This window comes from Lissotriton helveticus, chromosome 5_1 (genome assembly GCF_964261635.1).
Source record: "Lissotriton helveticus chromosome 5_1, aLisHel1.1, whole genome shotgun sequence".
Taxonomy (NCBI): Eukaryota; Metazoa; Chordata; class Amphibia; order Caudata; family Salamandridae; genus Lissotriton; species Lissotriton helveticus.
This window is the reverse complement of record NC_136065.1, coordinates 1,300,482,181-1,300,506,229: the sequence shown is the minus strand read 5'-3', so window position 1 is coordinate 1,300,506,229 and position 24,049 is coordinate 1,300,482,181. Positions and strand designations below refer to the sequence as shown.

The 24,049-nt window shown below is 42.5% G+C and overlaps 2 protein-coding genes across 4 annotated transcripts in view; one reads left to right on the top strand and one right to left on the bottom strand.

Annotated features, from left to right (window-relative positions):
- The window catches only part of LOC144753590 (omega-hydroxyceramide transacylase-like), an 878,827-nt gene that overhangs the window by 789,752 nt on the left and 65,026 nt on the right, over positions 1–24,049 (top strand). The gene's annotated exons all lie outside the window — the stretch shown is intronic.
- The window catches only part of LOC144755336 (uncharacterized), an 82,389-nt gene continuing 62,031 nt past the window's right edge, over positions 3,692–24,049 (bottom strand). Inside the window, exon 6 of the transcript XR_013594878.1 lies at positions 3,692–5,220. The gene's annotated coding sequence lies outside the window, so the exon portion shown is untranslated. The remainder of the gene's footprint in view (positions 5,221–24,049) is intronic.

The following is a 24,049-nucleotide window of genomic DNA, read 5'->3' as shown; positions in this document are numbered from 1 at the left end:
GAGTTTGTCAGGCTCTCTCCATCGTATCTACAAGATACAAGTGATTTTCTGAAAAGAATTTATGATATTGCTTGTGAAGAGTCTTTTGTGTTAATGACATTAGATTAAAATCTCTTTATACGAGTATTGGTCACAATGATGGCCTTAAAGCCATGTCTCATTTTTTAGGGCTGAGGCTCATTTCATTACACCAACACACAAATATGCTACATGAAATGACAAGGTAGTGCCTAGAATTTTTTTTTTTAATGTATGTAAAGAACACATACAAACAGACCGCTATGACGCCTGTTTCACCCCAAGTTATGCAAATTTACACATGGCATGGTGGATGGAGCAGATGCTCAGAGCGCAACATCTGAAAGAATTGTTATATAGCTCCTATATATCCTTATATCGTGTTAAGTTAGCATAGGTACATTTGAGATTTAAACGCAACTTCTGCGCACGACCCTTAATTGTTGACTTAGCTTTCAACCTAGTGGTTGTGTTTATTTAGATCACTGCGGTCCTTTTTCATCTGTTACTGCATATAAGTACATCTTAGTATCAGTTGACTCATGCACACGCTTTGTGTGGGTATGGCCACTTCGCAGCGCTGATTCACGGACTGTCATTAAAGATTTGCGTATCTTTATAGGGATTTTTGCCTGTGGTACCTTCCATTCGGATCAGGGTCCGGCTTTCGCCTCTAAGGCGTATAAGGATGCCATGACTTCGATGGGGGTCCAAGTCAAGTTTTCGTCACCCTACAGACCTGAGGGTAATAGTGTAGTTGAACGAATGAACCGTGATTTAAAGCAATCTTTGACAGCCCGAGTTATAGGCACTGGCAGAAACTGGCTGGCTCACCTCTATGGCGTGCAGCGTGCTCTTAATAATCTCCCTAGAAGGTCTCTGGGTGGGCGGACCCCATACGAAATGCTCTTTGGCATCAAGATGTACGTCCCTGACCTTGACGGTCTAGACTCTGTGGTTCGCGCCACTTCCTTTGACGCAGATGAACATTGCAATGTTTTACAGAATCTACAAAAGACCAGAGAAAGTCTTGCAAAGGAACATTTGCCCTCCACATCGGATGATGCGTTGCAGATCCCGGTAGTTGGCTGGCTACCCCAGGTTGGAGAACTGGTTCGAGAGAAGATCGACAACAAGAAAGAGTTTGGTCCCTCCTATCGAGCTCCAGTCCCAGTGCTTGGAGTGAAGGGCACAAGAACAGTCATATTACCACCACTTCCAGGTCGTAAGGAAAACAGGTTTATTTCTATTGACAATGTCAAGATACACAGAGTGGCCGATTCTTCTTAGCATGACACCAGCTGTTTCCTGTCCTTCCATTGTGAGAAATTCAGTTATGCCCACTGCTTCTAGTATTGAACCTGAAGTGGCCATCGAATTACCTGCTGTTTCCAGTCCTTTATTAAATAATTTACCGGGAACTAACATTGATGAGACGGACTATGCCTATCCCACTGATTTGTCCATACCTGACCTGCAAGCACGTTTAGCCACAGAATCTAGATTTTCTTTTGACTCTGTTTCTCTTACCTCAAAGGAACCCTCTCGTGTTGCAGTTTATGCAAGCCTGTTTAAAAAACATTTTTTGATACCACCTTGGACTTACATTTGGCTGGTCCTTGTTTCGATTTACCTTTTTATGTCAATTGGTTTTGTGTTTTATTTTTTTCGAATCATCAATGGACATTATGTCGAGGAAAGAACATGCATAACTCATTTAAATGGATCTTTGGCCCCACTTTCCTCTTCACATTCTACACACAGATTAAAAAGAGACTTGACTTTGGTTAACATCACAGCATGGCCTGTCCTGGATGGAATCGTGTGGGATGCAGTTCGTTTTCAGATTCATGGCCCAACGGAAGTCGTTAATGTTCCTAATGTACTTAGAGTGAATATGGGGGATGTGGTGAAACAAAACATTCGTTCTGATGATTGGGATGTTAATGCTGTGGAACGTTTGTTTTCTGATTTGAAATACTATGCTGCTTTTGATGCTGAGGATTTATATTTGGAATCTGCTAATTTTGACCCACAACAGTTTTCATTATTGAGCATTAAATAACTACCATTCTCTAACAATTTAAACGTGGGGATGATAGCAGGAACTGGCGTGCCTTGTAAAATGCAAGCCATATTTGGTCGGTCCTTGTTGCATGAACCGTGTAACTGTATGTGTCTGCACATTAAAGAATGATCTGGCGTCTGAGTACACTCCTCCCCTGTTAGATAAACCTCCTGTTCATCCTTGAAACATCTGTATGTGTATGGGAGTGACCAGACCTCATGAAGAAAACCGCTACCTAAAGGCTCATTACGACCTATGGGCACATATTTCATACAATTAGAAAACTTATATAAAGCAAAAGGCAGCGTTATTAAACCGTGGATAAGCCACGTTGCAGCAGTGGCTTCTGCCACAGAAAAAGGTAAAGATTCCAACCTTTCAATATGTAACATAGAAAAGGAAGCATCACGCATAGAAAGCAAGCGTTGTTTGTCAGTCAAATTAAACGGTGCAAATAAAGAGGAAACGTTCATGTATCCCCAGGGAACTTTACCCATTTTCAGAGTTTGAAGGGTCCATGCAAACTGCATGATTGACCGTAATGATTTTGACCATGGTATAATACTGACACTTCATCATGCACAATATCAACAACAGACGACACAATATTATCCAATGTGTAAATTCTAGAGGAAAGCACGTTAATGCTATTGTCAACAACTGCAAGCACTTTCTCAAGATTCGCCTGATCAATAGCCCTAAGGCGTGTAGCAGCCTCAATCTGTGACAGTTTCCAAATTTCATTGTAAACCCCATATAACCACCTTTTCGACCTGCCACTAACTGGGCCTTTAATGAAATCATTTAAATCCACGTCTGCATTCAGTTTGGAAAGGTGATACTTAACCGCAGGTAAAGTAGAATGTTTCAGCCAAGTTTGACACAACTTGCCTACAGAGTAAGAGGTGACAGTATGACTCAAGTCAAACCGGGGATCAGATCTAACAGTCTTAAAACCGTCAGTCATATTTAAAAATCTTTTTTGGCAAGAATCAGCACTACGGTGCCAAAGCAGCCAACCCTTAGGATTCATACTGGAAATGTTAAAGGAGGAATTAAGAAGCAGAGCCTGTAATTCTTTAATGGACCATTGTGTAAAATTACTCCAACCCTCATATTCCTCCAACTCCGGGAAAGAAGGAGTGTTCAATCTTTTAGAAGTAGCCAATCCAAAGCATGTGGTCTGGGAAATTGTTTCATTTAAAACAACATATGATTCGGGATGAGACATGCACGGTGCAAAGCCTCAATGCCTTGTACCTGCCAGGCCCTCGAACCCCAAACCGATTTAAGGTCGATTGTTTCTTTCCATAGCTCATAGCCTCCAGTAACTAATTGATCTAGAAAGGCCTTCGAATACAACAATTTAGTAACGGTAAGTCTAACCTTGGACAGTGGCTGTTTGTGAAATTTAAAATAAAAGGACTCGGGATTGGACTGATTAAAGTCAGTGAAATAAGTATACTTTTTCAGAAATGTTTCCGAACTCCCTTGATTAGGTGCTGGGCAATGTTCCCACTGAGTGAAATTAACAGTTTCCCTTCGGGACGACGTTTTGTGTAAGAAGTGATAGCCATAATGTTGGTAACAGAACAATTCACCATAATTTCCTTTGGGCCATTGATTTGTGTCTCTGCGGACCGATTTCTTCTGACGTCGATTTTAATCAGCTGATGAGTCCTATCATTGCTCACGAGTTGGTTTGTTCTGACGAGAGGATTATGGCCTTAGCAGTGGCGCATGGACTAATGGGTCCCTGGGATGTATTGTCGGCAGCGCAGAATTTCTTGGAACGGAGTTTTCTTGTAAACCCACCGAGCTGTCCTCTAATGGTTATAGAGGATCCGGTGCTGGGAGATCACGTATGTTCCTTTCATCTTTTAAATTGGATGGCTGAACTGTTTTCGGATGAGGACAGTGACTTCCTCCTGGAGGCTGTTGCAGCTTACTTTTCATATACAGTCTTATCATAAACACTGCCTCGAATTGACATGCTGATTAATAGCATTTCTTTGATTTTATTGACTTTTGGTCAAGACATTTTCCTTTTTGCTTGCCTATTGGCTTGAGCCACGTTATACTTTTGGGCTATTTTTTAGCATTAGTTTTTATAATTGATTTTTATTCATGCTCGTTTATTGTTGAGTTCTGCTCTCATGTGATGGCACTTCTGTTATCTTATTTAGTCCGTTCTCGGATCATGGGGGGGTGTTATATAGCTCCTATATATCCTTATATCGTGTTAAGTTAGCATAGGTACATTTGAGATTTAAACGCCATTTTTCCTTTCTTGCAACTTCTGCGCACGACCCTTAATTGTTGACTTAGCTTTCAACCTAGTGGTTTGCCATGGTGTATGTGAGAATAATATGTTATTGCTCTGATATCAACTTTGTTTAATAAACTATGTCTGCACGGAGAGTGCTGAAGTTTCAGGAGCAACACGATATGGAATTGTTATGAGGTCTGATCTCCACGCCTTCATAGTCATAACACAAGTGCAGCCTTTGCCAACTTGGGCTTGAGGCGGGATTGATATTGCTTTGCACGAGAATTGTTAACACACTTGATGCGGTGCACATGCAGAGAGAGCTGGTGTATGCTGATGTGATTCTTTCATGCTAGGACACTAAGGTATGGGCCCGCCCTAAACCAACCCAAAGAGACCTTCTTAGCTAATAATATAATATATGTGTTAGGGTGGGTGAGATATAAGTGTTGTTAGCTCATATTCATTTTGGTATGTTAACATGCTGTCACCATTCGCTTTTTATGCCGTGGTAACTATGCTGGTAATTTTGCTACTGATAATAAGTATACTTGTATTATCTAAGATACTGCGCCTGAGAAGACGGCATTAGTAAATAAACATTTCAAATGCACATGTGTCTTCTTTACTCCATGTTCTGGTTTGTAATGATAATATAACGAAAGAGTGTTCATGAGTTCCACGTACCCTGAGGTACAGTAAGTTCATGTTCTGGTTTGTCTAAACATTGGGAGTTTGATATATCCAATGAGACACTGTAGCTAGCTCGGGAAGGGGTGAGTTGGATACTAAGGTGAGTTTTGGGACACCCTAATTTGCCGAGGTTCCACTCCTCTGTGCACAGTTCTGTGTGAGAACAGAAACCCTGCGACAGAATGGAGTGAAAAAACAGTAATATGGACTTGATTCACAGAAGATTTTTTTATTTTCTGGAACGGTATCCCTGAATCTGCTCAGACCTTTGCTTCAAAATTAAATAAAAACAGCTTACATTTAAGATTCACAGCCAATATCAGTAAGACTGAGGTATGCTTTTTTGGATTTAGTGTTTTTTTTTAAGGACAATAAGTTACATACAAAAACCGACAGTTGGCAACTCAATTTTGCATTCCAAAACTTTCCACCATGTTAAGCTGAAACAAAGTATCCCTTACGCGGAACACCTGCGAATGATCAGAAATTGCAGCAATAAGGGTACTTTAGAAGAGACTCAATTGGAACTTGAATTGAAGTTCACAGAAAGGGGTTACAGTAAGCAACCCTGAAACAAGCAAAGGAGAAGACAGATAAAGTGTCCAGAGAGTCACTGCTTTTTGCCCAAAGTAACACACAGGATGATAACTGGGGAAAATCTATATCACCAGAAAATAAGACGGATTCTGACCAGGCACTGACATTTAATTAAGAGCAACTCAACAATAGGAAGCACAGTAACTCGTAAACAAACATTAACTTTTAAGTGAGCGAAGACTATGCATCAAGTATTATTAGTGACTTGTCCGGAGGTACAAAAAATGAAGACATGGTTGAAAGGCAGTCCAGGAATTTAGAAATGTTAAAAATGTAATGTAAATGTAAGGCACCTCACCGCTTTTGAAAAAACCCTACTAAAATACGTAACATCTACACTTGTAGAAATGAATACGGGGTGTATATACTGCAATGTCCCTGCCCAAAACTTTACATGGGGAGTACCATACATATGGATCATGTAAGAATATTGCAATATTTGAGGGCAATCAGAAATGATGATAAAAGTTATTCTGTGGCCCGCCATATACATGAATCCCACAAAGGCAGATGCAAACATTTGCAGTATTTGATCATAGATTCAGTACCAAAAAATAGGGGGGAGCAGATAGGGAGCTTAAATTAAGGCAGTTAGATGCCAGGTATATTGTTCTCCTCAATACCAAAATTCCCTTAGGTCTGAACGCAGACGTAGAGCTTTATGTGTATATTTAAAAATCTGTCCAGGGTAGGATCTTCGTTCTTTATTTAAATAAGAAAAACTATTTCAGATTAAGATGTAAGATTTTATTATATATAAAAAAATGGACACTCAGTAGGCATTAATATAGAGCACCAGAGCACCTGTTTGTTTTAAGGAATGGAGACGAAAACAAAACTGAGGATATATATTCATAAGGTCCCCATTTGTGATAGTATACAAAGAAAATATGTTCTCAAAATGTTGAATTAGAGGACAATATGATTAGTAATACTATGGCACTAACACTTTGTGATTGAGTTAAAATGAAGATTCAATAACAAAAGTTGAACAAAATGGATATATGAAAGTTTAAGGTAACGGAAGTAAATTGAGAACTTTCTGGTATAGCACTTGCACTTTATGTCAAATATGAACTTAAAAAAGTTTAAAATAATGTAATTATTTTGGGGAATTTTATCCAACAATGGGTATTTTCAGCACTTGCACTTTATCACTAAAATAAGAAGTTCTCAGAAATTTTATTAAAATGTAATTTTTTTTGTAAAATGGTAAAAGCACAAAGCTGGGAGTATGTTTTCCATCTTCACTCTGTAGGCGTGGAAAGACTGAATGATGTGTATTAAAACAGAAAGCATTGAAACATCTTTGTATTGTGAAAAAGACAGCTGTGACTGCGGTATCGTGTCATGCCATACCATGTTGCTAATAAAATTTGAATACTGAAAAGCGGACACTCAGCTTTGTCGGTGATTGTATCATAGATATATGCAAAGATTCTTACTTCCACATCAGTTTACCACACAGGATATCTGAATACCATTGGTTGGTTCTAGGAAACAGGTGGAACAAACGGAAAATGCCAACATGCTTTGGCCGGAGGCTTCAAATATATATATATATATTAAACTAAGCACAATGCACACTGGGACCAGTAGTTCGTGATGTGCAGTCACGTGGTGGACCAATTCAAATTCTGCTCGCACACACCTGGGCGCTTGTATTCCAGTCTGTGAAAAAGGCATGACGCTGAAGCGTTGACTCATGGGAGCAGGCGCTTCGAGACTATGAAATGAAATAAAAGCACGTTTTACCTGCATTGGGCCTCACCTCATTTGTTCTGCTTGGAAGGTATCCAAGGGGCTGCCCTGTGCCCCTTTTGTGAGGCCGCCCTGAAGGGTCATGAGCTCCGGTAACAGGGAAACGCTTGTGGCGATTTTGGAATTGTTATTGAGGAGACTCGCTCACATGCGCCTTCCAACCTATTGAGGAATGCCACTGGAGCAAAAAATAGTTGGCGCATGGAAGGGATTCGGACAGGAGCACATCCTGATATGATCTTGCAAAGGGAAACGGCTGCTGCTATACAACCTCAGGACGGTGCTCACAAAGACATACTTACACCAGACTATACAGATCCAATAATGATTCCGGACCTGCCCCAACGGGATGGAGGTAAGATGTCGGTTCCGGGCATGGCGAATATAGGGGCATGCAAGACAATACTTGGGAACGTGGTTAACAGGGATGAACCAGCTATCTCAGCATCAGTCCCAGCCTCACCCAGCGAGGATGTTTTCTTTACTGGTAACGATGAGGAAGATGATGAGGACGAGAGTGGGGGCAGTGACCCGGACCCACTGACAGACTCAGAGCTGGAAACCTCTGTGGGATCGGTTTCTGATACTGACTCAGATAATGATAAAGAAGTGGAACCTGATAGCGTCTCATCCTCTATGGACAGTGAGGCAGAGCTCATTGTTATACAGCATGACACAGTTCAGAAAGGTCCCAAGGCAGTGCTAAACTCCGCTCCCATAGAAAAGAGTAAATCTGCATTAAAAACCAAAGCCGAGTGTAAGAGTAAGTGCAAGAGCAAAAGAAGCAACCCTATACATAAGACCTCTGCTAGGGAACATCATGGATCCCCGGTAAAATCGGTCGCTAAAAAACTTGAGTGGGACAATACACTGGAAAATCTGGCGGTGTCCACGGGGGGTTCTGATAATATAAGTGCTAGCACTTCGCAAGTCAACCCTCAGGGTGTTGATGGAAGCCCTTCTAATTTTGAAATTTTACTAACTACTTTAAGGCAAATACAGGATGAGGCCCGCACTGAGAGTCAAAATGCCAAGAGAAGAGCCAGACATGCCAATAAAAAAATCCAATCTTCACTGCATAAAATTAGTAAAATGTATGAAGAGGTGGTCGGGAGAGTTTCTGAGGTGGAGGAAAGAACGGGCAAGTTGGAGGAAGACGTGGTGAAACGGCAGGATACTAAGAGGGATCAGGAGAAGACCACAAATGATATGCTCTGGAAACTGGAAGAAGCAGAAAATAGACAAAGGCGCAATAATATTAGACTACTTGGCGTACAGGAAGGAAAGGAGGGGGGAGATGTGCGAGGGTTCGTGATCGAGTTGTTAAAGGGTGCCTTCCCTGAGATGGTATCATGGGACTGGGAACACGAGATTCAACGGGCACATCGATTTCCGATGATGCGGAAAGAGACTCAGGGTAAACCTCGCGCAATACTGATTTACGTAGGCAACTTTCTACTGCGCGAAGAAATAATCAGCAAGGCAAAGCCACATGCCAAGCGTACCTATAAGGACGTTGTGTTTTTTGCTAGGCCTGACTTTTGCCACGTCACCGTGGAGAGGCGCTGGCGGATGCGGCAGATGATTACCCCTTTCCAGAACATTGGCTGTGAGGTTTATCTCCTTTTCCCAGCAAGACTGAAAGTGGGGCTAAATGGAAACTTTAAAGTCTTCCACTCTGAAATTGTGGCACAAGAGTATCTAAGCTTTCTACGTGAATCTAGAGGCAAACAGAAGGTGCAACAAAGGGAACTTGAAGAGCGTGGCTCACAAGTGGTAGCCGCTAGAGACTTCTTTCGGAAGAAGTAGTAAATGAAGAGATAACAATAACAATAACGTATAGTGGCAGAAATGCAATGCCAGATGAAATGTTTACCTTATCTAACTTTACCTGTTTTAACATTTCTCTACAACCTCGAAATTAAGAAATAGGACTTACTTATTGTATTATAGATGATTGGGGAATAGGGGTGGGTATACACTGGTTGGGGGTTTTCTCTTTTTCTTTTCTTTTTTTAAGGGAGTGCACCACTCGAAGAGTTTAATATGAGCATCGGGGGGGGGGGGGAAGGGGCGACATCCCGTCGGCACCGTAGGTCAGATATAGGTCTGGTTGACCTATTTGCCTGTAGGGGGGGTGGGAATCTGTGGGAGGGTCGCCAGGAGAGGGGGAGGGGGGGGAAAGGGGCAGGGCACAAGAGCATTGAAGAGGAAGAATATGACTCAGACAGGAATTATCACTATAGACCACGCAATGAAAGGTACAGACGCGCTATGATAGATTTCGACTCAAAAGCAGGAAAGAATAGACCATCTAAGTCGAGTATTAGCAGCGAGCAGTCAATATGCTGTCCCTTAAATATTCAGATATGACAGTTAGATTTGTAACATGGAATGTTTGCGGGCTGAACAATGTACAAAAGAGACAAAAGATAGCAGTTCGCCTTCGGCGAGATGAATGTAGATTATGTATTCTTACAGGAGACACATGTAATGAATACCCAGGAGTTTTGTCTTAACCAATTAGGATTCCACTTGATAGCAAGTTCTAAGCTAGGGGCTAAAAATAGAGGGGTAGCTATTCTCTCAAGGAGTAAAAATGTGGTGATTGGTAGAAAATTAGAGGATCAGTGGGGCAGATGGGCCATGGCTGAGATTTTAATAGAGGGCGTATGGACAACTCTAGTAGCAGTATATGGCTCAACCCAGGACGACCCAGAAATCCTGCAATTTCTGGATACAGAGTTAGTGGGCTGGCCATCCCAAATTGTTATAGGAGGGGATCTAAACATCAACGGGGCAGATGGGTTGGGGGTAGGGTCAACTGGGACTTATAAAGGGAGGAAGAGAAGAGTACATAAAGCCCTTATTAATCTTTTAGAGAATAACATTTTGCAAGACGTTTGGGGTAGCATTAGACCGGGTCAAACAGGGTTCACATATTACTCAGCACCTCACCGTATATGTGTTCGGTTAGACTACTTCTTGGTCTCAACAGATTTAATGAACAGAGTAGCAATTGATAGGCTCCCACGAATCCTAAGTGATCATAATCCCTTACTACTAACAATGAAGGTGGGAGGGAGAATTAGAGTAAGCAGCACCTGGACTTTTGAAAGAGGACTCCTTCTGGATAATAACTACATACAGCATATGTCCAAATGGATCTGCGAGTTCTTCGAGAACAACAGAGGGAGTGCCCCAGTTGGAGTAGTTTGGGACGCTTTTAAGGCTGGAGCGCGGGGTGAGACATGTAGTTTTAGCGTTCATAAAAGGAAAGTAGCACGAACTAGGGATAGTGATATAGAGAGGGCTGTTTCAGAGGCGGAGGAACACTTTTACGAATCATTAATAAGGGGTGAATCGATTGAAGAGGCTACCATAGAATTGATGAAAGCAAAAAGTGAAGCGGAAGAAGATATGGCGAATAAGGCAGCTCAGCAGTACACTACTAAAAGGGAAAGATGTTACGAGTTCAGTGAAAACGTTGGGCACGTACTCGCCATGCGAACTAGGCAGATAGCGGCAATGGGGACAGTTAGGGAGATTAGGGATGAATTCGGGAAGCTACACTCACACCCACAGGAAATAAGGGAGGTCTTTAGGAAATTCTACCAGACCCTGTATGATGAGCAATACCCTAGTAATATTTCAGAGATAAGGGAATATCTTCAGGATATTTCAGTTGTCAGGGTTTCTAGAGAGGACGCAGAAGGTCTGGAGAAAGTGTTGGAACACAATGAAGTCAAAGAAGCCATGGCCAGTCTGCCCTCTGGAAAGGCTGCTGGCCCGGATCAACTGCCTCAAGAGTTTTACAAAACATTTTGGGGGAGTCTAGGGCAGGACCTAATTAGGACTATACAAACTGCACAGTCTGGGGAATCTATCCCCAAATCCTGGAGTGGTGCAGATATTGTTTTAATATTAAAAAAAGGGAAGACAGAAACTGAACCAGGGTCCTATAGACCAATCACGCTGATGAACAGCGATACTAAAATATACTCTAAAGCTTTGGCAATGAGATTTGCAGGAATAATATCTACCCTGGTTAGTAGCAGTCAACATGGTTTTATCCCTGGTAGAGGGACGACACATCACATCCGGAAAGTCATAACCATGTTTGACGCCGCAGAAGTCACAGGAGACCCGATGGCTGTAATGCTGCTAGATGCTGAAATTTGTGAAAGCCCTAAGAACTTTGTACAGGGACCCGGTCGCAGCTTTAAGAGTCAACGGGGGCACTTCGGGACAATTTTCGATTAAGAGAGGCACACGGCAGGGGTGCCCTTGCTCGCCCCTCCTGTTTGCCATGTATATGGATCCTCTAATTCGCAGGATAGAGATATGTCCAGATATCACTCCATTAAATACATTATTGGGATCCTGCAAGATACTTGCATACGCCGATGATGTGGTGGTGATAACACCAAACCCCACGGAGGCAATTGTTGTGGTAGAGGGGGAGGCCCTCAAGTTCGGACAGGTATCAGGCTATGCGCTGAATACTTTAAAGACCCAGATTATCAAGAACCCTATGACTACTTGTAATGATAATCGTGTTGTACATGAAGGGCTCTATTTAGGCATTAATATCTCAGCGGACTTAGATAATCTAGTGGAAAAAAATATTGCTCCAATATTAGACAAAGTAAAGAAAGATCTAGATCGGTACGAAAACCTACACTTATCACTAGTTGGACGAGTTAATATTATTAAAATGTTGGTCTTGCCCAAATTGTTGTACATTTTTAGAGCAGTTCCACTAATAGTTGATAACAAGTGGTTTAAAATCTGTGAACAAACGGTTAACCGTTTTGTCTGGGCAAGAGGCAAGACGCGGAGGGCCCTGAGGTTTATGTCGCTCCCGCGGGAAAGAGGGGGCTGGTCACTACCCGATTTAAAGCTCTATTATTGGGCAGCGGCATTACAATGTATGGTGGGTTTGATCGGAGGAGCCGAAGAGGAGGACTGGCATGATTTTGGATCGCTTGTCATCTATGGTCTGACTCTCGGTATGAACGCTGAAAATGTTTTTTTAAGATTCTCCGAGGGCAGTTACTTTAAGAGAACACGCTTTAAGACTGTAATAGCTGCATATAGTATATGGAAAGGTATATCTAAAAAGGTGGGAATTGGGAAGTATAGTTTATACACCAGATTAAAAAATAATCCTTCCCTCCCCAGTGAGGTCTTTTCGGATACTGTATTCCAAGAGTGGGATAGGCGGGGGATAAGAAAAGTTGGAGATATGATGGGTCCCCACGGCATACTACAATTTGCAGAACTGCAAAAGAGGTTCAACTTGGATACAAAATATTTTTTTTAATATCTTCAAATAAGAAGTTGCCTTATAAATAAGCAAGGGGGCGCATTGGATTTCGAAAGAAATGCATTGATGGATCTTATTGAAAAAGGTACAGACTGCACGATTAAGAGGTTTTATTTAGAAATGACGAACTTAAAAAAGGATGATTTAGAGAAATGGGTAGATAGATGGTCTACGGATTTAAATATGAATTTAGACATGGGCAGGGACATCTTTATCGAATCATTGGAATTGGGTAGGACAGTGTTGTGTTCATCGTCCCTCCAAGCTCAGCACTACAAGATATTATATCATCTGTATTACACACCCGCTAAGATCGCTCAGTGGGGTGGTATGACTGGAAATAACTGTTTTAGATGTGGAAATGTAGATGCTGATTTGTTACATATTTTTGCAGTCTGTCCTCATTTGGATAAATTGAAACAGGACATTGTGAATTTCTTTCAGATTGCTATGTCCTCGACTATAGAATTAACGCCAGCAGTCATGTTATTGGGGCTAAGTACTGGCGAGCAGCCGACTTGTAAATATTTTTTGTTTGTGACAATGGCGATTCTGAGATTAATTGTGGCTTCGGCCTGGTTAGATCCTAATCCCCCAACATATCATCAATGGTTAGGCAAAGTAATGTCTATACAAAAGTTGGAAACAGCTATATATGCCAGAAAGGGAAAAAATGGTAAGAAGATGGGAATACAAATTTGGGAATCTTTTATCCGATGGAAGCATGGCTTAGACCTTTAAGGGGGGGGGAAATAGCTTACTTACTTGCTTTTGCTTCTGGTTTTTTTTCTTGTCTGTAACTTTATGTTTATCTTTCTGTTGCAAATGGGCTGTAATTAATGTGCCCTGTTAATGTTATAAAGAAAATGGGGGGGGGAAACCTAATAAAACATTTTTTTTTTAAAAAGTAAAGGGAAACGGCATTTCCAGAGCCTAAAACATTTAACAAAGAGCAGCGGTATTTTACTCACCTGACTGTCTTGAAATGAAAACCCCCATTTCCAACGTGCTTGTGTTGATAAACGGAAGTTTGCCAGGGATTAAAACTATGCACAATGCACACTGGGACCAGTAGTTCGTGATGTGCAGTCACGTGGTGGACCAATTCAAATTCTGCTCGCACACACCTGGGCGCTTGTATTCCAGTCTGTGAAAAAGGCATGACGCCGAAACGTTGACTCATGGGAGCAGGCGCTTCGAGACTATGAAATGAAATAAAAGCACGTTTTACCTGCATTGGGCCTCACCTCGTTTGTTCTGCTTGGAAGGTATCCAAGGGGCTGTCCTGTGCCCCTTTTGTGAGGCCGCCCTGAAGGGTCATGAGCTCCGGTAACAGGGAAACGCTTGTGGCGATTTTGGAATTGTTATTGAGGAGACTGGCTCACATGCGCCTTCCAACCTATTGAGGAATGCCACTGGAGCAAAAAATAGTTGGCGCATGGAAGGGTCCAGCCGCGGAGTATGCACCACCCCGGTACCCTGGGGGTCACGAAAGTGAAGCAGCAGTCGTACTTGGAATCGAGGACGGGCCCACTTATGGAGTCCATACAGGACTTGATTGTGTGCTTCCCGGACCACACTTCCCAGAATGCACAGTCTCATTTGAGCCTCCCATCGGTGGGTGTGTTATATATAAAATGGGGAAGTGGGTCGGCGGTTGCGCACAGCGCTTCCGTTAAAGCCCCTGAAGAGAAGCATATGGAGCTTCGAAACGCGTCGGGCAGATCCCGTACGGAGCGGCGTCTACGAGTGGATCCCCGTCCTCACCTATACATAAACCAAGCTGCTGTTCGCGTGCTACTCAAAGGTGGACACCTTCGAGCATTGATTTATATGCGGCCGTCCAGCCGCGGAGTATGCACCACCCCGGTACCCTGGGGGTCACGAAAGTGAAGCAGCAGTCGTACTTGGAATCGAGGACGGGCCCACTTGTGGAGTCCATACAGGACTTGATTGTGTGCTTCCCGGACCACACTTCCCAGAATGCACAGTCTCATTTGAGCCTCCCATCGGTGGGTGTGTTATATATAAAATGGGGAAGTGGGTCGGCGGTTGCGCACACCGCTTCCGTTAAAGCCCCTGAAGAGAAGCATATGGAGCTTCGAAACGCGTCGGGCAGATCCCGTACGGAGCGGCGTCTACGAGTGGATCCCCGTCCTCACCTATACATAAACCAAGCTGCTGTTCGCGTGCTACTTAAAGGTGGACACCTTTGAGCATTGATTTATACGCGGCCGTCCAGCTGCGGAGTACGCACCACCCCGGTACCCTGGGGGTCACGAAAGTGAAGCAGCAGTCGTACTTGGAATCGAGGACGGGCCCACTTGTGGAGTCCATACAGGACTTGATTGTGTGCTTCCCGGACCACACTTCCCAGAATGCACAGTCTCATTTGAGCCTCCCATCGGTGGGTGTGTTATATATAAAATGGGGAAGTGGGTCGGCGGTTGCGCACACCGCTTCCGTTAAAGCCCCTGAAGAGAAGCATATGGAGCTTCGAAACGCGTCGGGCAGATCCCGTACGGAGCGGCGTCTACGAGTGGATCCCCGTCCTCACCTATACATAAACCAAGCTGCTGTTCGCGTGCTACTCAAAGGTGGACACCTTCGAGCATTGAGTTATACGCAGACGTCCAGCCGCGGAGTATGCACCACCCCGGTACCCTGGGGGTCACGAAAGTGAAGCAGCAGTCGTACTTGGAATCGAGGACGGGCCCACTTGTGGAGTCAATACAGGACTTGATTATGTGCTTCCCGGACCACACTTCCCAGAATGCACAGTCTCATTTGAGCCTCCCATCGGTGGGTGTGTTATATATAAAATGGGGAAGTGGGTCGGCGGTTGCGCACACCGCTTCCGTTAAAGCCCCTGAAGAAGCATATGGAGCTTCGAAACGCATCGGGCAGATCCCGTACGGAGCGGCGTCTACGAGTGGATCCCCGTCCTCATCTATACATAAACCAAGCTGCTGTTCGCGTGCTACTCAAAGGTGGACACCTTCGAGCATTGATATATATATATATATATATATATATATATGAAATCCAACTTGCCTCTGGAGTGCCTCGTGCATAGACAGGTACGCAGACAGCAACAATAACAAAATCGCCAGAGTCAGACTTCTTCTTTGTAGTTGCTTTTATTTATGCATTTAAGTGGTGCATATCGTCAGACGGGTTTCGGGCAAAAACTCCTCTGCCAGCCGGCATTTGTAGTTCCACAAAAACAGGAGCACGGACCACCATTTAGTGCACAGAATCCTTTATTAGGTTGCGCTCAGTCGGCCATATATTGTCAGGCCCAGGGGGGCTTGCAGTCTAGGGCCCGCCCCATTTAACAACAGTGGCTGGAGAGGTCTTCGGCCGTGTCCGAAACACCTATGTGGAATGGTACATAGGTCTCCCTCAGTTGGTCATAGGTGGCTGCTTTGTTGTAGGGCCTAGACAGGTTAAACACTTGAACTGTGATTTTGCCAGTAATTCCCTTTAGTTTCCCTATGGTCCGCGAGATGCGTGAGGTTTGGCAGGGTACGCGAGATGCGTGCACTTTGGCAACCGCGTCCGCGAGATGCGTGCAATTCGGCATGCTGTCGCATCCGCGAGATGCGTAGGGCTTCTCGGTGACGCCGCAAAGGGTGAAATACACGGGTGTGGTTACGTTGATGTACGTGACCACACCCAAGGTTCCATGCTCACTATTCTTTGGATTCTGAGGAGAGAGGGTGCTTCCTAGTGGGCTCTGTGGTTTTGGATGCCATTTTAACCCTTTCAGTAGTTCGAGTTGACAGCGCTGGAGCAGTCCTTCAACAACAGTATCCTGAGGTGGCTGCATTATCGGTAGCAGATGAGAAGGTCGTATTTTGGATGGAATTTCGTCGTGAAATTCTTTCTTTGGAGGCTAGAGGTTCAATTTCTCCAAAGGTTTGAGAGTAGGTCGTACTCTCAAGGTATGAAGGCCATTGTATCCAAACATTAAGGTTTTTGTTTTGGATTTAAAGAATTCTTGAGACAAAAAGTAGATTTTATTCAGTTTTCAATTGAGAGTCAATCCAACAATATCTTTAAGTAGAGGTTCATAATTTCAATACAAAAGTGGATGTAAAACTTTATTCATTTTGTTAATTTATGCAAATGTACAAGAATATTATGCGAGGGTTTTAAAAGACAAAATACACACACAGTTTGCTTTTGCAAGTAAAGTTTATAATTTTTGATGTTTTTAGTAGAGAATAATTTACAGAAGGTTAATGTGAATTGTACCTCTTCAGTGTGAGAACTGTCTGAGAATTAAGGAAAGTTGATTTGCAAAAAAAGGTTGTTTTAGCATATAGTGTGATTTGTGAAGTGTTTCAATTGCAAGAGATTTAATTGCGCAATATTATATTAATGATTGCAGGGTTACAAGATTCCTAGCTTAAGTAGCTGCTTGAATTCAGAACAGTCTCCTGATTTATAAGGAGCCTAGTATTAGTGTGTGTTTAACTTTTCCTTTTCAGATCTCCCTCCCAGCTGTTCCCTTCCTAACTCCCTTTTTCCCCCCGCTTGATCACTTCAACATTCTGTGTAATTATTACAATCAGAATTGGAGGTATCGAGAGGTGGGCCTTTATATCATCACATCAGATTCCGAGGAAGACTTCGTCTGACAGAATAGTGAGCCCACTAATTATTTTCCTCCCGATCTGATTGTGTTGACATAATGGCCACCATGGATGATTTATTAGCAGCAATTGTTAAACTACAGGCAGATTTAAATGAGACTATGGCTGCAACAGCATTGTTGTCTGATAAAGTGGATAATATTCAGATTTTGAATACTCCCCTTCCGGAGGAGGCTCCAGACACTAGAGCTTCCACAAATATTTCAGTAACAGTTCCTCCACAAATACCTCTGGCTGCTCCAGAGCGTTTTTCTGGAGAACCTTCCAAAGTGCAGATATTTTTGACACAAATTGAATTGCATTTTTCTTGTATGCCTGCAGCTTTTCCCACCCCTCAATCTAGGATAGCTTTCCTAATTTCTTATCTAACCGGAGATGCCGCTAATTGGGCAGTCCCATTTGTGCGTCAAGATAGCGCCTTATTGTATAATTGGCGGCGCTTTGTAGAAGAATTTGAGAAAGTATTCGACAGGAGAACTGTAACTTTGTCTGCAGACCAGGAATTGTTACAATTAAAACAGGGAAATCTAGATCTTATTTCTTACTTGTCACATTTTAACAGACTAGTTGCAGAAACCTCTTGGCCGGAAGAGAAGAGAGCAGCACTTTTCTATCAAGGGTTGAAAGGCGATTTAAAAGATGTGTTAGCTCAAATAGACCCACAACCAACTACTTGTTCGGATTTAATAAATCTAACTTTAAGATTGGATCACAGGTTAACAGAACGAAGATGTGATAGAAAAAGAGGAGAGAAACCTAACTGGAAGAATGAAACCAAACCAAGAACCCAATTCACACAGTCTGAATCTGGTTCTGAACCAATGGAAATAGGAACCCTTAGACAACCATTGTCGAAAGATGAGAAAGATAGTAGACGCAAAAATGGACAGTGTCTTTATTGTGGACGCAAAGGACACTTTGGAAAAGACTGTATGTTGAAACCTAAGAATAAATCACCAACCACCGGTAAAGTGTCAGTTTTGGAAGCCAAAGACTTGGAGTCGGGAAACTAACACGCCCAGGATTTTTTGAAGGGGATATCTTGGGAACCATTGCTTACCCTTCAGTAAATTCTTGTGTAAGTAATTACAAGGCTCATTTCCGAATGGCAGTTCAGATACAACTGATTCACAAAATTTGGCAAATGGAAGTTCTAATTGACTCTGGGGCCACAGGAAACTTTGTTGATTTAAATACCGCTCAGCGATTGAGTATCATCTGTGAGAAAAAAGACACTCCTGAAATCGTCCAAGCCGTAGATGGAAAAGTTTTGTCTGGAGGTCCAGTTACCATGCAAACTTCAAAGGTAATAATGTGTTGTGAAGATTCCAAAAAAAGGTATCATAGAGAGGAGGTTCAATTCGATGTGATCCAAGCACCTCAATATGGTTTTATTTTGGGAATGCCATGGCTCTGTCTACATAATCCAAGTATTGACTGGGAAAAAAGAGAACTAGTATTTCAATCTGATTTTTGTCAATCATCTTCTATGGTAACTCTCACAACAACAGTTAGTCAAATTGCTACAGCGGAAGAAAAAGAGACAATTCTACCTAATTGTTACAAAATGTTTCAAGAGGTATTCAGCGAAGAGAAAGCAGCAGTCCTTCCTCCTCATCGCAGCTATGACTGCCAAATCGACCTCTTACCTGGTTCATGTGTACCGAACTGTAGAATATATGCACTCTCTGAAAAGGAAAATCAACACTTGAGGGAGTACTTAGATCAATATCTTGAAAATGGGTTCATTCGTCCCTCAAAGTCACCAGCCGCTTCTCCTTTGTTTTTCATCCCAAAAGCAAATGGTGAATTGAGAACGTGCATTGACTATAGGGCTTTGAATAAAATCACAATTAAAAACAAATATCCCTTACCATTAATCCCAGTTCTCTTAGATCAAGTAAAAACAGCAGTAATCTACACCAAGCTTGATTTGAGAGGAGCATATCACCTGGTAAGAATCAGACAAGGAGATGAATGGTAAACTGCATTCAAGACTAGATATGGACTGTTTGAATATTTAGTGATGCCATTTGGTCTCTGTAATGCACCAGCAGCCTTCCAGTTTTTTCTCAATGATGTTTTAAGGGAATTGTTAGATTTATTTGTTATCGTCTACATAGATGATATCTTAATTTATTCCGATTCAGAAGAGAAGCACGAAGGTCATGTCAAACAAGTTTTAAAGGCATTACAATCACACAATCTGTATTGCAAACTGTCCAAATGCGATTTTCATGTCTTTGAAGTTGAATTTCTTGGAGTACTGCTCACACCAACTGGCATGAAAATGACTGATAGAAAAATAAGAGCAGTAGCAGAATGGCCTATTCCAAAATCTGTTCGAGATGTGCAATGTTTTTTAGGCTTTGCAAATTTTTATCGACGATTTATCGATCATTTTTCAGCAGTCGTAGCTCCCATAACTCGTTTGTTACGAAAAAAGGTAAAATTTGAATGGACTGCAGAAGCAAATGAAGCATTCCAAAATTTGAAAAAAGCTTTTACAGTAGCTCCAATTTTGATGCATCCTGATGTGAACGAACCTTTTATAATTGAAGCAGACGCCTCAGATGTTGCTATCGCAGCCATTTTATCCCAAAGACATCGCAAGACTGGTCAAATGCATCCAGTTGCTTATATGTCTCGCAAATTGAATGCAGCGGAACAAAATTACATCATTGCCGAAAAAGAGTTGTTAGCGATACTTCAAGCATTCAAAGAATGGAGACATTATATTATGGGAGCAAAATTCACAGTAACAGTGTATACAGATCACAGAAACTTACAATTCATGAGTTCAGCCAGAATGTTAACCCCACGACAAAAGAGATGGATGATGTTCTTTGCGGAATATGATTTCATAGTAACCTATCGACCAGGACAAGACAATCGAAAGGCGGATGCTTTATCTAGGAAAGATTCTACATTGCAAAAATGCGAAGGAACTCCACAAGCAATAATAGAACCTGACAAAGTGATCTGTTTGTTGGATGCTGATCAGTTTTTAGACCATATACATAAAAAATTTCCTCCATCTCAATGGGAAAAGTGGAATGACAAGAAGGAAGATCAAACAATAAAAGAAGGAATACCATTTCATGGAAAACAAGTCTACCTTCCAACCAAAGAACTACAAGAAACAGTCTTTAATTGGTTACATTCCCATCCCATGGCAGGACATCCAGGTCCAAAAAAGACAGTAGAAAAGATTCAAAACTTGTTTTGGTGGCCAACTCTCCAGAAGGATGTTTCAGTGATGGCACAAACCTGTGAAACATGTGCTAGATTTAAAGCTGATCATAGCAAACCAAAAGGTTTGTTACAAGTCTTGCCAACACCAATCAAACCATGGGAACATGTTTCTTTAGACTTCATTACGAATTTGCCACAAGTGAATCTTCATTCAGTGATTTTGGTGGTTGTGGACAGTTTAACTAAATATGCCCATTTCATTGCTTGTAAAGGATTGCCAACAGCAGGACAATTAGCTCAAATAATGTTAACAAACATTGTGCGATTACATGGTTTACCTTCCGTGTTATTGTCTGATCGAGGTTCTCAGTTTTCATCTAAATTCTGGCAACAGTGGTGTCAAAGCCTACAAATCACATCTAATATGTCCACTAGTTACCATCCCCAAACAGATGGTCAAACTGAACGATTAAACCAGACATTAAAACAATACCTGAGATGTTACGTAGAAGATTCCAAAATATCTTGGTATGAGTTACTTTGGATTGCTGAAATGGCTTACAATACATCACCGCATTCTTCAACTGGGTTATCTCCATTCGAGGCTCTCTATGGTTATATACCAAATACAATTCCTCTAGTTTTGCCCAAACATGTGAGTGATACACCTGCAGTACAAGATACTATACAGCACATGCAAACAGTTCATCAGCAAACTCACCAACGTTTACTGCAGAGTAAAGAGAAGTACAAACAGCAGTACGATAAACACCATAGACCTGGTCCAAGATATGTTGCTGGAGATAAAGTGTGGTTGTCTACCAAAAACTTAACTTTCAAGCAAAAAAGTATGTTTCATCCCAAGTTTATCGGACCATATTCAGTGCTTCGCCAAGTTAATCCAGTAACGTACAAACTGTTACTTCCAAAAACATTGAGAATCCACCCAGTGTTTCATACGTCCCTTCTGAAACCGGCTAAGCAAAATGTTGCGACAAGACCAGCGCCAGTTTTGGTTCACGGTAACTGGGAATATGAGGTACAAGATATAATAGATTCTAAGCTAAAGAGAAACAAACTGTGGTATCTTATCTCCTGGAAAGGTTATGGAGCTGAAAATGATTCTTGGGAACCGGCAGAGAACATTCATGCCTCTCGCTTGATACGACGTTTCCACCTCCTTCATCCCTCGAAGCCGGGCCCTAGACCGCTCCAGGGAGGGGGGAATACTGTCAGGCCCAGGGGGGGTTGCGGTCTAGGGCCCGCCCCATTTAACAACAGTGGCTGGAGAGGTCTTCGGCCGTGTCCGAAACACCTATGTGGAATGGTACATAGGTCTCCCTCAGTTGGTCATAGGTGGCTGCTTTGTTGTAGGGCCTAGACAGGTTAAACACTTGAACTGTGATTTTGCCAGTAATTCCCTTTAGTTTCCCTATGGTCCGCGAGATGCATGAGGTTTGGCAGGGTACGCGAGATGCGTGCACTTTGGCAACCGCGTCCGCGAGATGCGTGCAATTCGGCATGCTGTCGCATCCGCGAGATGCGTAGGGCTTCCCGGTGACGCCGCAAAGGGTGAAATACACGGGTGTGGTTACGTTGATGTACGTGACCACACCCAAGGTTCCATGCTCACTATTCTTTGGATTCTGAGGAGAGAGGGTGCTTCCTAGTGGGCTCTGTGGTTTTGGATGCCATTTTAACCCTTTCAGTAGTTCGAGTTGACAGCGCTGGAGCAGTCCTTCAACAACAGTATCCTGAGGTGGCTGCATTATCGGTAGCAGATGAGAAGGTCGTATTTTGGATGGAATTTCGTCGTGAAATTCTTTCTTTGGAGGCCAGAGGTTCAATTTCTCCAAAGGTTTGAGAGTAGGTCCTACTCTCAAGGTATGAAGGCCATTGTATCCAAACATTAAGGTTTTTGTTTTGGATTTAAAGAATTCTTGAGACAAAAAGTAGATTTTATTCAGTTTTCAATTGAGAGTCAATCCAACAATATCTTTAAGTAGAGGTTCATAATTTCAATACAAAAGTGGATGTAAAACTTTATTCATTTTGTTAATTTATGCAAATGTACAAGAATATTATGCGAGGGTTTTAAAAGACAAAATACACACACAGTTTGCTTTTGCAAGTAAAGTTTATAATTTTTGATGTTTTTAGTAGAGAATAATTTACAGAAGGTTAATGTGAATTGTACCTCTTCAGTGTGAGAACTGTCTGAGAATTAAGGAAAGTTGATTTGCAAAAAAAGGTTGTTTTAGCATATAGTGTGATTTGTGAAGTGTTTCAATTGCAAGAGATTTAATTGCGCAATATTATATTAATGATTGCAGGGTTACAAGATTCCTAGCTTAAGTAGCTGCTTGAATTCAGAACAGTCTCCTGATTTATAAGGAGCCTAGTATTAGTGTGTGTTTAACTTTTCCTTTTCAGATCTCCCTCCCAGCTGTTCCCTTCCTAACTCCCTTTTTCCCCCCGCTTGATCACTTCAACATTCTGTGTAATTATTACAATCAGAATTGGAGGTATCGAGAGGTGGGCCTTTATATCATCACATCAGATTCCGAGGAAGACTTCGTCTGACATATATATATATATATATATATATATATATATATATATATATATCCAAAAGGATCCCTTCACGAGGAAAAGATCAGAGGCCACAGGGGAAAGCAGTGCAGGAACCTTTTATTTCAAACACCCCAGCAACGGCAAATGCATTTCGGAACACTCTCCTTCTTCAGTGCCTTGTGCTGTTGAGTAACGACCCCATAGCGCTCATCCTGTGTAAAATACTTGCTAGTGCTGTATCCCCTCCCCCTAATGATGTCGTCACACCAATAGGAGCACATGTCAAAATTCAATGGACTCCAAGTCCCAGCAGGCACTGTCCCGGCGCTGCGAGGCTGGTGGCGTGGGGAGGCGGGGTAACTGTAGGTTGCAGCCAGCTCCAGGTGAGGTGGGTTGAACGTAGGTCCAAGAAACAGCGGGAATCTGCCTGAGTCCCCATAGCTGCAGCAGCCCGTCCCTTCAGGTGAGTTCATGTGTGAGGGCGGTCAAATGCGAGACTGTGTGCCCCCTTGAAGTCAAATACCTCTGTCCACACACGACGTCCTGTCGTTCTTGGCGGCCAACGGAATTACTGATTCCTCAGTGTCCAACTGCTGCAAGCAGCTTGCCAATCTTTATTCCGTGGCTCTTGACGCTGCAGGGCCATCTAAATTGCGCAACTGGCAAGCGCAATAACATATCCAAAAGGATCCCTTCACGAGGAAAAGATCAGAGGCCACAGGGGAAAGCAGTGCAGGAACCTTTAATTTCAAACACCCCAGCAACGGCAAATGCATTTCGGAACACTCTCCTTCTTCAGTGCCTTGTGCTGTTGAGTAACGACCCCATAGCGCTCATCCTGTGTAAAATACTTGCTAGTGCTGTATCCCCTCCCCCTAATGATG